The sequence below is a fragment of the Rhinatrema bivittatum genome, chromosome 4, assembly GCF_901001135.1.
Source record: "Rhinatrema bivittatum chromosome 4, aRhiBiv1.1, whole genome shotgun sequence".
NCBI classification, from domain to species: Eukaryota; Metazoa; Chordata; class Amphibia; order Gymnophiona; family Rhinatrematidae; genus Rhinatrema; species Rhinatrema bivittatum.
Window position 1 is genome coordinate 366,049,521 of NC_042618.1, and position 17,287 is coordinate 366,066,807.

The 17,287-nt window shown below is 46.5% G+C and overlaps 1 long non-coding RNA gene across 3 annotated transcripts in view; it reads left to right on the plus strand.

The window, feature by feature from the left end:
• Positions 1-17,287, plus strand: part of LOC115091025 — an 85,659-nt gene that overhangs the window by 53,928 nt on the left and 14,444 nt on the right. The gene's annotated exons all lie outside the window — the stretch shown is intronic.

Below are 17,287 nucleotides of genomic sequence, written 5' to 3' on the forward strand. Positions count from 1 at the left end.
GATTCGTTTGTGTGCTTGAAATAAAGTGACATGAGGGGAGGGTGTTCTTCCTGTACCAAAGAACACTTTTGCATATACAAGCAACCTCATACAGGCTCTCTCACTCTCCTGCACACCCACATTCCCTCATACAGAGTCCCTCTCTCTTGCATACACACCCACAAAAGCTCCCTTTCTCTCTCACACATACATCCTCACACAGGCTACTTATGACTCTCTCTCTCACACACCCCTTCACACAGGCTCTCTCACACACAAACACAATCCCTTTGCACAGGTTAGCACCCTTACATACACACAATCCCTTTTTCATATACACCAGCTCCCAATCTCTCACACACACATACATGAAGATATGCTGTTTACCTGCAGCAGTGTTTCTCAACCAGTGTGCCATGGCACATGGTGTGCTTTCAGACCTGATCAGATATGCCACAGAAAAGTCACAACTATCTGATGCTCAAATCCAGGCCAGCACCTATACATTGGGAAAACAAAAAGAATAGCTTCTTATACTGTCTCTCCAATAACCTTTGAACATTTAAGGTGGTCCATCACAGAACAAGTGGAGAGACCATGACAAAGTGGAAATTTGTCAATGCTTTTGAATTATAGAGAACAGCAGTGGATCTTCCACTTAGACACAGTAAATCCACATGGAATGAATGAATTTATAGATTGTTTTGCAATGATTTAAAACCCAGGCCAATCTTAATAATGTGACCAGTATATTCCAACTTCGTTATGATGTGGTGTATATAAAATGGTTGCTGGGAGTTGCAGGGATCCATTTTGGCAATGGCACAACCCCTAAAGAAGCCTGTAAAACACGGCGCTGTGTTAGGTATCACAAGTTTGAAAAATATTTGGGGAAGTGAAGAGATCAGCTAAAAGAGAGAAATATTGTTTTGTGATAAAGTAATTTGAATTGAACAGTTTGGTTCTTTCAGCAATGCGTGACATATAGCAAAATTTTATGTACCAGAGGCAGCATGGATTCACTAGGGGAAGATCCTGTCAGACAAATCTGATTGACTTTTTTGACTGGGTAACCAAGGAATTGGATCAAGGAAGAGCACTCGATGTAATCTACTTGGATTTCAGCAAAGCTTTTGATACGGTTCCGCACAGGAGACTGGTGAATAAAATAAGAAGCTTAGGAGTGAGTGCCGAAGTGGTGGCCTGGATTGCAAACTGGTTGACAGACAGAAGACAATGTGTGATGGTAAATGGAAGTCTCTCTGAAGAGAGAGCGGTTTTAAGCGGTGTACCGCAAGGATCAGTGTTGGGACCGATCCTGTTCAATACCTTTGTGAGCGACATTGCGGATGGGATAGAAGGTAAAATTTGTCTTTTTGCAGACGACACTAAGATCTGCAATAGAGTGGACATGCCAGAAGGAGTGGAGAGAATGAGACGGGATTTAAGGAAACTGGAAGAGTGGTCGAAGATATGGCAGCTGAGATTCAATGCCAAGAAGTGCAAAGTCATGCATATGGGGAGAAGAAATCCGAATGAACTGTATTCGATGGGGGGGGGGGGGAAGACTGATGTGCACGGAGCAGGAGAGAGACCTTGGGGTGATGGTGTCTAATGATCTGAAGTCAGCGAAACAATGTGACAAGGCGATAGCAAAAGCCAGAAGAATACTGGGCTGCATTGAGAGAGGAATATCGAGTAAGAAAAGGGAAGTGATTATCCCCTTGTACAGGTCCTTGGTGAGGCCTCACCTGGAGTACTGTGTTCAGTTGAGAGACCGTATCTCCAAAGAGACAGAGACAAGATGGAAGTGGTCCAGAGAAGGGCGACCAGAAAGGTGGAGGGTCTTCATAGAATGACTTATGAGGAGAGATTGAAGAATCTAAATATGTACACCCTGGAAGAAAGGAGGAGCAGGGATGATATGATTCAAACTTTCAGATACTTGAAAGGTTTTAACGATCCAAAGACAACGACAAACCTTTTCCATCAGAAAAAAATCAGCAGAACCAGGGGTCACGAGTTGAAGCTCCAAGGAGGAAGACTCAGAACCAATGTCAGGAAGTATTTCTTCACAGAGAGGGTGGTGGATGCCTGGAATGCCCTTCCAGAGGACGTGGTGAAGACTAGAACTGTGAAGGACTTCAAAGGGGCGTGGGATAAACACTGTGGATCCATCAAGTTTAGAAGACGTGAATGAAGAGTGGGTGGCTTGCGGGAATGACAGCTACTGCCTTTAGATAATACCCTTATTCAATAAACATACACACGGTTAATGCGACTCCAACATTGCTCTAAGCTTCAACGGCAAGAGGAAGTGTGGAAAAAAAAAAGGATTTGCATTCACAAAAAGCGGGGTGTAGCTTGCTTGTTATGGCGGTTACTACCCCAAACCAAATAAGCCAGATACTTCACTTTCAACACATATCCAGCATAGCTCTTTGCTTCAACGGCAGGGGAGAAAGTCTGACACTTCATGCATATCCAACATAGCTTTCTGCTTCAACGGCAAGGAAGAAATTCTGATACTTCACTTTCAACGCATATCCAGCATAGCTCTCTGCTTCAACGGCAGGGGACAAAGACTGATACTTCACGCACATCCAACATAGCTGCTTCAACGGCAGGGGAGAAAGTCTGATACTTCACGCACATCCAGCATAGTTCTCAGCTTCAACGGCAGGGGGAATGTAGAAAGGTGGATCTATATACAGACAATAACCAACAAGGACTGAGTTACATAGTCTGGGTAAACAAAGGCATGGGTGTAGCTTGCTTATTGCGGCAGTTACTACCCCTAACTATGATAGATATTCACTTGGATGCAGTTCCAATACTGCTCTCTACATTAATGGTGGGGGTGGAAGGGAAATTGAACCAAAAGGTTACTAAGAGCCAAGAGTAACAGAAGTATGAGAGAAAAAAAAAGTGCATAACTTGCTGGGCAGACTGGATGGGCCGTTTGGTCGTCTTCTGCCGTCATTTCTATGTTTCTATAAAAAAAAGTTAGCGAGATCTATGATTAAATTAAGGAAGCTACATTGCAGTATGATTAATTTCACTTCAAGTGAAAATATTAGCTCCAATATATATGTGAAGGGCTCTATTTTGAATTATCTACCTGCCTAGAAACATTGTCCCCAGGATTCTAGCACAGGAGTCCTTAACTCTAATCCTCAAAGTATGCAACCATGTCTGGTTTTCAAAGTAACCAAAATATGCAAATGGATCTAGCTACTGGACCAAATGTATGCAAATATGGCTGATGATTTTTCATTGCTGAGATCCTGAAAACTAGGTCTGTTTCTGACCCTTGAGGATCAACATTGAGACCCTCCGTCCTAGAATATCGATTTTACAATCTGGGAAGCATGCTTCCTCATAGGGGGGTAGATTTTCAAAAAACGCGAATAGGCGTACTTTTGCTGGCGCATCAGGCGCCAGCAAAAGTACGCTGGATTTTAGTAGATACCCGCTAAAATCCTGGATCGGCGCGCGCAAGGCTATGAATTCTGTATAGCTGGCGCGCGCCAAGCCGCGCAGCCTACCCCCGTTCCCTCCGAGGCCGCTCCGAAATCGGAGCGGCCTCGGAGGGAACTTCCTTTTGCCCTCCCCTCACCTTCCCCTACCTAACCCACCCACCCGGCCCTGTCTAAGCCCCCCCCTTACCTTTGTCGGGGGATTTACGCCTCCCAGAGGGAGGCGTAAATCCCCGCGCGCCAGCGGGCCGCTAGCGCGCCGTGACGCAACCTGAGGGCGGGTCCGGAGGGCGCGGGCCCGCCCCCGAAACGCTCCCGGCATGCCCCCTAAACGCCGCGACGACCGGGCACGCCCCCGACACGCCCCCCTCGGAGAACCCCGGGACTTACGGATTTAGGCGAGCAGGGCTCTTAAAATCCGCCCCAGTGTGATTACATAGGATATGTTCAGTAGAAGGTACAAAATGGTCTGGCATAAGAAAAACACAAAAGTGGAATGCATCATACCATCTTACTATTTTGAATCTATTATGGCATCCTATATCAAAGCATTTTACAATTTCACCAATCATAGGGTCCTATTTACTAAGCATTTTTCCCATAGGCTCAAATGGGAATAAAGTATTAGTAAATCAGGCCCATAATCCCATTATTAGGCAAAATCATAAAAGTAAAATAAGATGCCCATGAATCCCATACAAAGCAGTGTGATACGGTGACCAAAACCAGAGGGATGCTAGAGACATAACCAGTATAGAAAGAAGGTGTTAATACCTCTGTAAAGATTGTCAGTGAGATCTCACCTAGAATATTGTTCTAGAGCTCGTGCTTCCAAAACAAACCCACTTAGGATTGCAGATTGGAGGTATATAAATTTATATAAATAAATACATAGACAGGCTGGAAGCGGTCCAGAGAAAGACTACCAAAATGGTGCAAGGTCTACACCAGAGGCCATATGTGGTGAGACTTGAAGACCTAAATATGTCTTACCTACAGAAAAATGGAGACAGGGGGATACAATAGAGACATTCAAATACCTCAAAAGTATAAACATGCACAAGAAGCAAACTTTTTCCAGAGGAAAGAATGTTCTTGGCAAGAAGCCATGTATGAGGCTGCAAGGGGATAGACAGGAGATATATAAAAAGTATTTCTTTATGGAAAGGGTGGTGGATGAATGGAATGGCCTCCTATTTGAGGTAGTGGAGACAAAAATGATAATGGAATTCAAGAAAATATGGGGTAAGCACAAATGATCCCCATTTGCAAAGAAGTATGTCATTGATGTGTTTTTATTGTACACCAGTTTGATGTTTTTGAAAATTAGTTTAGTAAATAAAATTGCCATTGCCAAGTAAGGAGAAAACTGAGATGCACTGGGTTCCATGGCATTGCACCAGGAATGACATTGGGCAGACTAAATAAGACTACAGTCCTTTCCTTTCAAAATAAAGTACATAATTCTGAAAATGCAAAACTATGTGCATTGTTTCTTTGGCAGTTGTGCAGCCAAAGAAGAGGAGAAGCTGTGTGGCTGCCGGTGGAGCCCACCCGGCGGCAGCCAGGTGGGCTCCACCGGCAGGCTTCTATGCCGGTGGCTTCCACCTGCAGCCGGCGGTGCTGCAGGTGGAAGCCACACAGCTTCCACCTGCAGCACCACCAGCTACCATGTAACAGCCTACCTGTGTGTGTGTGAGTGAAAGAGGAAGCCTGCCTCTGTGTGTTTATGTGAAAGGGAAGCCTGCCTGAGTGTGTGTGTTTGTGTGAAAGAGGAAGACTTTCTGCATGGTGTGTGTGTGAATGGGAGCCTACCTGAGATGTGTGTGTGTGAATGGAAGTCTTCCTGAGATGTGTGTGTGTGTGTGTGTGTGTATGTGAAGGGGAGCCTACCTGAGATGTGTGTGTGTGAATGGAAGTCTTCCTGAGATGTGTGTGTGTGTGTGTGTGTGTTTGAAGGGGAGCCTATCTGAGCTGTGTGTGTGTGTGTGTGTGAATGGAAGTCTTCCTGAGATATGTGTATTTGTGTAAATGGGAGCCATCCTGGGATATATGTGTGTGTGGTGTGTTTGTGTGTGTTACACCTGGGGGAATTCTGCGCAAAAAAATGTAAAATTCTGTGCACAAAAACAAAATTCTTCAAAATTCTGTATACTTTATATTGGTTAAAATATCACAATTTACATGACAGTCTTCAAGTAATTACATTTTAAATTAATATAGAAAAAAGTTATTACTTAATAATGCAGAATTTTAAATATTTTGAGCAGAATTTCCCTAGAAAGTCACTGTAAGAGTGTCCCTTTCACTCTCTCTCCCTACTCTCCTGGCCACTTTGCCCTCTCAGGCCACAACTCCTCCATCTGCCAGTATCTCTCCCTTCCACCTCTATTGCCACTCCCAGCATTTGGTCCCGTTCTCAGTACTGCCCCTCACACAGGCTCCCTCTGTCTCTTTCTCTCTCACACATATGCTCCCTCTCTCTAGTGCACATACATGCAACCTCATACAGGCTCCCTAACTCTCTTGCACACACACATATTCCCTCATACAAAGTCCCTCTCTCTCGCACACACTCATCCCCTCATACAGGGTCCCTCTCTCTTGCATACACACCCACACAAGCTCCCTTTCTCTCTCACGCATATACCCTCACATAGGCTACCTATGTCTCTCTCTCTCTCTCTCACACGCTCCTTCACATAGGCTCTCTCACACACATACACAATCCCTTCACACAGGTTAGTACCCTCACATACACACGATCCCTTTTTCATATACACCAGCTCCCAATCTCTCATATTCCCAGTCTCCAGGTATGGAAAAAAGGATTTTTTAAATCCTTATTTGTTTTAATTATTGCTTAATGTTTGATGTGTCTGCTATTTTCAAATATTTTATTGGTATTTGGGAAATTTTGGATATTCTATTCATTAACTGGTTTGAAATATTTATTCTTTTTATGAATATGATTTTACTGTTATGATGTTTTATATTTCTTGATTTTATTATATTTAATGCTTTATGAAGAATGGTAATATTTCTTTTTTTCCATTGTTGCTCTGCATATAGAGGCTGGCTTGTTGTGGGTTCCAGTTCAGTTCTTTTCAGCATATTTTTATTTATACTTCCTGGCAGTGGCATAGCCAGAACTGATTTTTTGGCTGGACCCAAGGTTAACATGGGCAGGGGTGGATTGGCCTATCGGGGCTTCGGGTATGTTCTGGTGGGCCAGTCAGGCCAGTCATGCTGTTGCGGAACTGTGGCCAGGCTGTGCAGCTGAAGAGAAGAATCTGCTGTTGACTGGGCTGCGGGGCTGAAGAGAAGAGGATGCCGTCGGCTTTCTCTTTTTTGCCTTGCAGCCCAGCTAACAGGGCCCTCTTCTTTTCAGCTGCGCGGCCTGGCTGACAGCGGCCTTTTTCCTTTGGTCACACTGCTGAAGCAAAGAGGTCCCTGTCAGCTGGGCTTTAAGGCAGAAAATAGAAGGCTGAGGTCTACAGGGCTGCACTGCCAAAGAGAAGAGTCCCTGTCAGCTGGTATATTCCGGGGAGAGAGAGTGAGCAAGAGAGTGTGTGTGTTTGTGTGTGTGAGAGCATATGTATGTGAGATTGACCATGTAGGCATGTGTGAGAGAGCATATGTATGAACAAATAGGGGTAAATTTTAAAAGCCCTGCACGCGTAAATCCAGCTGGATTTACGCGCGCAGATGATGCATAGGCCACCGATGCGCGCAAAGCCCCAGGACGCACGTAAGTCCCGGGGCTTTGCTTGGGGGGGGGGCGTGAAGGGGGCGTATCGGGGGTGGCGTGGCATTCAGGGGCGTTCTGGGAGCGGGGCTGTGGGCGTGGTGCCGGCCCTGGGGCATTCCGGGGGTGTGGCTGAGGCCTCCAAAGCAGCCCCTGGGCCGGGGAATGGCGTGCCAGCAGCCAGCCGGCGCGCGCAAATTACTCGACAAAGCTGGGGGGGGGGTTAGTTAGGGATGGGAGGTGGGTTAGATAGGGAGGGGAAGCCGGGGGGGGAGGCCCCCAGAAAAACGTTCCCTTCAAGGCCGCTCCGATTTCAGAGCGGCCTTGAAGGGAATGGGGAAAGCCATCGGGGCTCCCCTCGGGCTCGGCGCGTGCAAGGTGCACATGTGTGCATCCCCTTGGGCGCATGTTATAAAATCGGGCATAGATTTGTTCGCGCCGGGTTGCACGAACAAATCTACGCCCGCGCGTATGTTTTAAGGTCTGCCCCATAGCATGTAAGAGAGCATGTGGGTGAACATGTGTAGGAGCATGTATGCATGTGAGCAAATGGCATGTAAGACTTCATGTGTATGGGAGAAAGAAGCTGTGCAGGCCTGAGGAAGCCTCTGTTTGTATGTTCTGGGGAGAGAGAGAGTGTGCATGAGAGAATATGTTCGCATATATGTATGTGAGAGAGCATATGCATGTATATGTGAGACAGCATGTGAAAGAGAATATGTGTGAGGATGTGTGAGTAAGCAAGTGTGTGTGTGTGTTGGAGAATATGGAAATGTGAGAGAGAGAAGACAAAGTTGTACCACTCCCTCTCTGAACTAATCCATAACAATTTCAGGGTGACTTGAAATCAAATGTTCCCAGGTATGGAGAGCAGGGCATTATTTTTATCCTTATTATTTTTAATAATTGGGTGTTAAGAACATAAGAACATAAGAACATGCATACTGGGTCAGACCAAGGGTCCATCAAGCCCAGCATCCTGTTTCCAACAGTGGCCAATCCAGGCCATAAGAACCTGGCAAGTACCCAAAAACTAAGTCTATGGAATAGATTTCAGAGCGGCCTTGAAGGGAATGGGGAAAGCCATCGGGGCTTTCCCCATTCCCACTGTTGGAAACAGGATGCTGGGCTTGATGGACCATTGGTCTGACCCAGTATGGCATGTTCTTATGTTCTTAACACCCAATTATTAAAAATAATAAGGATAAAAATAATGCCCTGCTCTCCATACCTGGGAACATTTGATTTCAAGCCACCCTGAAATTGTCATGGATTAGTTATTTGATGTCTTCTGTTTTTAAATATTCTATTTATGATTTATATTCTGCCTTTAAGGGTATTTGGGAATAATTTACAAAAAATAATTATTGGGTATTCATTTCATCAGCTGATTTGAATTTTTATTCTTTTTATGATTATGGTGGTTTATATATCTTGATTTTATTATTTGATGTTTAATGAGGAATATATCTTGATTGTATTGTTTGATGTTTAATGAGGAATAGCGATGTTTCTGTTTTTACATTGTTGCACTGCATACAGAGTCTGTCTTATTACGGTTTCCAATTCAGTTTTTGTCTGTATCTTTCTAGTTATACTTTGTCTGTTTATTCTGTAATTGATGAGGGTTCATCTGTGTTCTGCATGTGTGACTGAGGTAAGGTAATTTTGGTAACATGTAGTTTCATCTTGGCTTGTTCTTTTTTCCTAATATCAGGTGTGTTGCTGTTTTAGGACCTGGTGTAATATTTGAAGTGTTGCTTTTTCATAGGTAGGGTTGTTACTGTTTGAGTGCTGGCAGTTAGTGCTCTTTTTGTGTGGGAGGTTTACTATATTATAATTAAGTTTACTTAAAGCTTTCTAAGGGCCAGCATGCTTTACAATAGTCCCAATACCATATGACTGTAGGTGTCTTTTTTGCAGAATTTTCTGGTTGGTGCCACCAGTAGTGCATATAAATAATATACATGTTTTAAGTGATATTTTTACCTTAGAACACTGAATATTCTTTTTCATGTAAAATCTATTACTATAAATGCATATTTTTAAAATTATTTGTGGGAAGGGTGGGACCAGGAGTGTGTACAAGGCTGTAAGGTTCGCCTATGACACCTAAGACCCTCACACCAGCTCTGGCTGTACTGGCTCCACAAGAGAAAGCAGGATTCCATCTGGAGCTGTACTACTTTGGGTTAGTGGCTCTCCCCAGTCTCAGCCAGGGCTTAATTTTCTGTTTTTTGTAAGCCCAGGGAACATTAGGGGGTCACTTCTTGTCGCCTCTGCCCTGGAGTTGGTAGGCAGAGCTGAGCCTGGGGAACCATAAAAGCAGCAGACTGTGTAGCCTGTGGTCACTGCGAATGCATTAGAATGATGAGAGGGTTGTGGAGAAGTGGAGGCAAGTTACAGGCTCAGGTCAGAAGGGGGTAAGCCAGGAGGAAGTGCCTGTGCAGTGTTGGGGAGGCTTCCGTCTGAGGTGACTGCACTGAGCTCTGAGAGAAGCAGCTGGTTCTGGAACCAGAGAGTCTCTTAGAGAATGAGATTGGGAAAGGGAGGGGGCTACTGCAGAATGGGGAAGGGCTGGCAGCAAGCAAGAACTTTACACCATGATGCAGCAGTGCTGGACTGGGGGCACTCACTGTTTGAGCACATAAGCAACAGTACAACAGTAGCAGGTCAGAGTGTTTGTGTGTCTGTGACAGAGAGAGTAAGAGACACATACCCCCATATACCCTTTGAGAGAGAGAGAGAGTATGTGTGTGTGTGGTAGCTTTGTCTCTGACACAGACACACAGACACACACTCTCAGGGGTAGATTTTAAAAAACTGCGCTCGCGCGTACTTTTGTTAGCGCGACCAACGCAAACAAAAGTACGCCGGATGTTAATAGATACGCGCGTAGCTGTGCGTATCTTTTAAAATCCGGAGTTGGCGCACTCAAGGCTGCGCAAAATCAGCAGCCTGTGCGCGCCGAGCTGCGCAGCCTGCCTCCGTTCCCTCGGAGGCCGTTCCGAAATCGGAGCGGCCTCGGAGGGAACTTTCCTTCCACTATCCCGCACCTTCCCCTCCCTTCCCCTACCTAACCCACCCCCCCAGCCCTATCTAACCTCCCCACCTTTGTTGGAAAAGTTATGCCTGCCCGAGGCAGGCGTAACTTGCGTGCGCCGGGCCGGCCGCAGCATGCGATTCCCCGGCCCGGGAGCAGTTTCGGAGAGCTCGGCCACGCCCCCAAAATGCCCCCGGGCCGGAACCACGCCCGTGGCCCCACCCCCTGATGACGCATCACTGCGACACACCCCAACACACCCCCCAGGAAAGCCCCGGGACTTACTCACGTCCCGGGGCTTTGAAAGCAATTGGTGCAGTAGCTGAGCCTGGTTAAGTTGAAAAAACAGAACAGTAAAGGTTACAGTTTGTGTTTTTTGTTGTTTTTTTTACCCCAAATGAACAGCACCAGCAAAGAATAGTTTAAATATGCAAGCACGCCTTCCTGGCCCCTCCCCCCCAACCCGGCGAAATAGAGCAACCCACGCTACAGCCCCCCTCTCGGGAGATGTGGAGAATCAGTGCCCCCCCCTGTGAAAAATGCGCGGCAGAAAATAAGAACGGTCCTCCACTGTGCTCCTCCCCGGCTACATGTGGAAATTGCCAGTCGGTGGCGAGGGTGTGTGCTAGGGTCTGTTCCGACGGCTGCCATGTCGCAAAACTTCACCGGTGAAAGAAGTGCATCAGGATTCCTGACCTAGTAAGGGCAAATGTCCGCTGAGGATATGGCGCCGACGGGCTGTTGCCCTTACTATGTCACATGGTGTACAGACGTCATTGTTGTCTCCGTATAGCATAGCAAGGGCAAGGTCCGCCGGCGCCATTTTGGTTGCTGGCATCCGACGGTCCTACTGAATGCGATGTGTCCCGGACCGTTCCTGTGGTGCCGGCGGAGAAGCACGGACTTGTTTCAGGTGTAGTGTGTGATTGGAGTGCAGTGCATGGGTGGGTGGAAGAGGGTACTTTAATTTAAATTCGGAGGGTGTGTGAAATGCGTGGCTTCCCAATGTAGCAGCCAGGAATTCGTGTTTTGGTGTGTTTTGGGAGGGTGGGTGAAGTAAGTGACATTGGCAGGCGTGTGGGTGGGGGTGTGTGGCGTGATGAGTGTGGATTTCTGTGTGTTATGAGGGAGTGTGAATGAAAGACAATAGCCCTGTGTGAGGGTGTGGTGTGTGAGTGTGTGTGAAAGGAGTAAGAGGTTGCGCTTGCGCTGACGGCCACCAGATGTTGCTGTTTTGTGTAAGCAATTTTTAAACTTGTATTATCTGTCACAGGTGTGACCTATATGTAATGTAAGTGTATAAGATCCTTCCCGTATGGGAAGTGAATGTTGTGTGCAAATTTGAACGCATTCGGTTAAGCGGTTGGCGAGATTAGCGACGATGTACAAACTATTTAACATTTTTATTTATATAGATTATTACTATATATAATTTTTATTCACAAATATTCCTTTTATTTTAAACACTTTGTATTACTTTGACAACGTATGTACAAATTGTTATACCAGTCAAGTTTCCTAAATCAAAGCCTCTCTCACATCTCAACTGCTCCCCTCAGCAGTCTCTCTCTTAAAGGGAATTAGACTCATATCTCATGCCCCTCCTTGTTCCTAGCAGTCTCAAGTCTCAACCCTCATCCTCAGCTGTTTCTCTCAATGCTCCTCCTCCCCATCAGGCTCTCTATCTCTCTCACTTTCTCACCATTGGGAGAAAGAGAGGCAATAACACCCAGCCCCAACAGTCTCACTCTCACCCCCTCCCCCTGTTCCCAGCAGTATCACTTATCCATCTTCTGCATTCCCATTTATAGCAGTCAAATATTCCCCCGTCAAACACTCCCACCTCTTCTCCAGCAGTCTTATTCTACACCTTCTCTTTCCCTCCATGGTCAGCAATCTCATTCTAACCCCACAAAACCACCATCTCCAGCAATCCTACTGTCATCTCTCATCCCCACCCCATTCTCACCAGTCTCACACTCTCTCCTTCTCCAGACCCGTCGCCAGCAGTCTCACTTTCACTTCTCAGATCCACACCCCTCTCAGCAGCAGTTCCACTCACCCACCTCCTCCCACCTGTCTCCCACTCCTCCTCCTCCACCCCATCCCCAGCAATTTCATTGTCTCCCCACCCCCATCCTTTTCCACAGACTCTTACTGTCAGCCGTGCCCCTTCTCTCTCCGATCTTCTACCTGCCGTGCCGGTCCCTTTACAAGCTATAGCAGGAGTGCTCAAATGCACAGCATCACACACTCTGCGTCACTTCCATCAGCCAAACCAATTTCATCTCTGTCCCTCTCCTACTTGCTTGGTTTTTTTCCTGCTTTCATGCCGCTATCACCTCCCTTTGCTGCTCTCTAGTCATTGATCTTCCTGATGCCATGGAGGCTTTCTTCCTTCCTCTGTGGACTCTTGCTTTTCTGCTGCAACAAGAAGCCTGCTGCAACTGGCCCACCCTGCCACTATTTCGCTTGCCGAGTGAGGCCACTGGTGCCACCTAGCTCCTTCTCATGGGCCCTGGTGACTGCTGGATGCTTGCGATTGGCCCCATGGCTAAACTTACCAATGGGCAGGAAAACTTGGGTGAGCCTGAGTTAAAAGTGGGCACCCGATAGCTATACCATTGCTTTCTGGTCTCTTTATTCTATATTTGGTCAGGGTCTGTCTGGGTTCTGCATGTATGACCGAGGTGAGGTATTTTGCTGGCATGTAGTTTCTGTGTAGGGATCTATAGCAGTCTGATTTGTTCTGTTTTCCTAATAGGAGGTATATTGGTGTTCTAGGGCCTGGTGTAATATGTGCAATGTTGCCTTTTCATAGATAAGGTGTTCCGGTATGGGAGCTTTACTATATTCAGGGCCGGCGGAAGCACTAGGCGAACTAGGCGATCGCCTAGGGCGCTGAGCATTAGGGGGCGCCAAGCCGCTGACGGCCAATGGCCGCCGGTGGACGTCATCCCAATGGCAGATACACACAGCAAGAAGATCGCAGGGCCGTGGTACAGTCGCGTCTAAACATGCTGGTGCTCCTCCTCCTTCCTGCCCGCACGGCCCCGGAAGAAAAATGTTGCCGGAGCCGCGCGGGCAGGAAGGAGGAGGAGCATCAGCCGCGTGCCGGAAGGAGGAGGAGGAGCATCTGCCACGTTCAGAAGAGGATCAGCGCGGCTCGAGAAGACCGGGGCCGCTGCAGAGCCCATCCTGCAGTGGCCCGTGAAGAGGAGGCCCAGAGGTGAGAGAGAGAGACTGAGGGTTTGTACAGTGTGTATGTGTGCGTGTATGAGATGAGTTGAGAGACTGTGTGTGTGTGTGGGAGTGAAGACCTAAATGTTTGCAGAGACAGCATGGGAGAGCCTTTGTGTGTGTGTGAGAGACAGCATGTGGTAGTGAGAGCCTGTGCTTGAGCAAGACAGCATGTGGGAGTGAGAGAGAGCCTGTGTGTGTGTGTGTGTGTGTGTGAGTCAGCATGTGACAGTGAGAGCCCGTGTGTAGGAATGATTGTATGAGAGAGAGCATGTGACAGTGAGAGCCTGTGCTTGAGCAGGACAGCATGTGGGAGTGAGAGAGAGCCTGTGTGTGTGAGTCAGCATGTGACAGTGAGAGCCTGTGTGTAGGAATGATTGTATGAGAGAGAGCATGTGACAGTGAGAACCTGTGCTTGAGCAAGACAGCATGTGGGAGTGAGAGTTAGACAGCATGTGCAAGAAGAGAGACTGTGTATAAATGATTGTGTGAAGGACAGCATGTGAGAATGAGTGCCTGTGTATGTGAGAGAGAGAAAGCATGTGAGAATGAGAACCTGACCGTGTGTTTGAGGGAAGCAGACAGATGGAGAGAAAATAAATATGTTATAAAAGGAATTGGCAAAAAAATAAGAAAGGGAAGGTGGAAAAAAAAAAAGCCTGTGACCAACCGATTAGAAAACTAAGATCAGACAGCAAATGTAAAAAGAAATAAATTACTTTTTACTGATTGGAACATGTAATCTTTGGGAATGTGCAAGAGTAGCACTTTCTCTATGCGGATCTCACAATGTACGAGATCAGCATAGAGGAACTGGAAGCCCAAGGGGCCTGCACAGAGGAGGCAGCAGAATGGGCTTCAGTGCCAATAGCAGCAATCAGCACCTCCGCAATAGCCATACAGCGGCAGTGACAGTGGCAGCAGAAGAATGAGAGAGGCTCTGAGGTTGCTGGCAAAACAAAGAGAGGGGGTCTCTGCCTTTAGTGTGTGCATGTGTATGAATGGGACTCTGCCTGGGGGTGTATGTGTGTGAATGCATGGGTGCCTGCCTGAGGGTGTGTCTGTGAATGAGAATGTATGGATGTCTTCCTGGGGTTTGTATGTGTGAGAATAGGTGCCTGCCTGTTTGTGGTGTATGGGTGTGTGTGAGAATAAATTGGTGCCTGCCTGGGGGTCTGTGTGTGTGAGAATGAATGTGTGCATGCCTGGGGGATGGGGAGGGAGTGGTGTGAAAATGAATGGGAGCCTGCCTGGGGTTCAGTGTGAGAATGACTGGGAGCTTGCCTGTGTGTGTGTTTGTGAGAACGAGTGGGAGCTTGCCTGGGAGTGTGTGTTTGTGTGTATGTGAGGGAGCCAGTGAGAGTGAGAGCATGAGTGTGTATGAGAAAATCCAGGGGAGTAAGAGTTTGTGTGGGGGTGTGTGTGGAGGGGGAGAGAGTGCCTTAGAGCCTGAGTGTGTCAGTGTCTGTGAGAGCGAGAGGTTATGGTTGGGTATAAGAGCATGAATGTGTATGTATGTATGTGACAGTGTATGTGTGAGAGAGAATGGACATGTGAGTATGTGTGAGAGAGAGAGGATAACCTCCTAATCCTGGACAATATCAGGGTGACTGGAAATCAAGAGCTCCCATGTATGGACAGCAGGGGCTTTTTAAAATCCTTATTAGTTTTAATTATTGGGTGTTATTTGATATATGTACTGTTTTGAAATATTTTATTGGTGTTTGGGAAATTGTAAAAAATGTATATGATTTTAAATAATAGAAATTCTATTTATCAGTAGTTTTAAAATATTTTATTAGTATGGTTTTACTATTATAACTGATGCTTTGTTTCTTGATTTTATTTGTTTTATGAGGAATGGTTGTTCTGTTTTTCCATTGCTAATACACAGAGTCTGGCTTCTTGGGGTTTCCATTTCAGTTTTTTCTAATTTGTGCTCCTTTATTTTGTATTCTGTATTTGGTGAGGGTGTGTGACCATGATGAGAGATTCTGCTATCATATAGTGTCTGTATAGAGATCTATAGCAATCTGGTTTGTTTTGTTTCCTCAGTAGGTGATGTATTGGTATTCTAGGACCCAGTGTAATATTTACCCATGCTTATTCACAGGTAGGGTTATTGTTGTTTGAGTCCTTGGTGTTATTACTGTTATGTTATGATGGGATTGCAGTATAGATTTTGGGTGTCTTTTTTGCGGTGCTTTGTGTTAGTTCACAATGTGTCTGGCAGTGGAAGGTGTTTGTGCTGCTGTTACTGTGAGGTGACACCAGAATTTGAAAATATCTTTTAGTATGATGAGCTGTAAGGGAAACATCCAAGCTCCATTGTTTGGGGGAATTTCAGTGGATGCACAGAGTTACAGAACTGGAGGTGCAGGATTTATATTGACATTCTGTCCCTTCCTATATATTCCAGACTTCACTCTCATAGCCACATAGAATTAGTTGAATGAGGCTATCACATAATTTTATAGTAGTTTTACTAGAAGTGTGAAACTGGCCAGCTTTTTAAAATAATGCAGAGGACCCTTTGGACTTTTTTTAACAACACTTTTTTTATAACCAATTTTAAAGCAGGATCCATGCTATAGAGGTGGGTGTGATGAAGAAATGTCATTTTGGCTCCCCCCAAAAAAAGAATTCTTCTGTCTAGAGATGCCACTGATTTTCTGTGGCACACAAATGCATTGGCCCCTGGGCGCCGGAGACCCTTGGTGCGCCACTGGGTGCGAGCCATATGGGGCCGCAAGTGGTGGCAAAGAGGAGTGGAGATTTGGCGGGCCGCAAGCAGTGCCCAATCTGCTCGCGACCCAGAAAACCCCAGACAGCGGGCGTGATTGAGAATGAGGTAGGAGTCGGGGCCGAGACCGGGGGGGGGGGGGGCGCAAGGAAGAAGGCTCGCCTAGGGTGCCAAATCCCCTTGCACCGGCCCTGACTATATTGCAATGGTAATTCTGTTTATTCATTGTTTTCTGAGGGCCAAGCCCACACCCAACATGCATTACGAAAGGTCTAATTCCATATGAGTTCCAAGTGTCTTTTTTGCAGAGTTTTCTGGTTGATACCACAGCAGTGCATGTAAATATAATATGCACGTTATAAGTGATATTTTTGCCTCAGAAGACTGTTTTGAATGTTCTTTTTCATGTTAAATCTGTTATACATGCATAATTTAAATGTATGTGTGTCTGTAGAGGGGGTAGGCATATGCACAAGGCTGAAAGGTTTGCCTAGGGCAGCATTTCCCAACCAGTGTTCTGTGGCACACTAGTGTGCCATAGCTGTAGCGCTGGTGCGTCATGGCAATTTTCAGTTTCTTTTTCCCCCCAACAGCTGCAGCATATCTTCCCACCAGCAGGGGGAGACAGAGAGCAGGGCTTATCTGCTGCTGCTTCTGTTTTCCCCTCTGCTGGCTCTCCTCTGCAATTAAAACGGCATGGGGGACCATGTAGTCTCACAATTCCTGCTGGCCCCATGCAGTTCTGATTACAGAGGGAAACAGGCATAGAAGAAAGAAGTAACAACAGGTAAGTGCTGCTAGATGAGGCAGTTGAATTTTCTAGGAAGCTGGGTGTGTTGGGGAGAGGGAAAGGAAGGGAAGGGTATATTGATGCCAAAGAGGGGAGAGGGTAGGAGAGAAGTTGATGGAGATTATATCAGGAGAGGGGTGGAAGGAGAGGGTAGGAAAGGGAAGGTGATGGAGTTGGTGATGATTCTAGTGGGGTAGAGGGGGAGAGAGAAAGGGGAAGGTGATAATACCAAGGGTTGAGGGGAGAAAAAAGGAAAGAGAAGGTG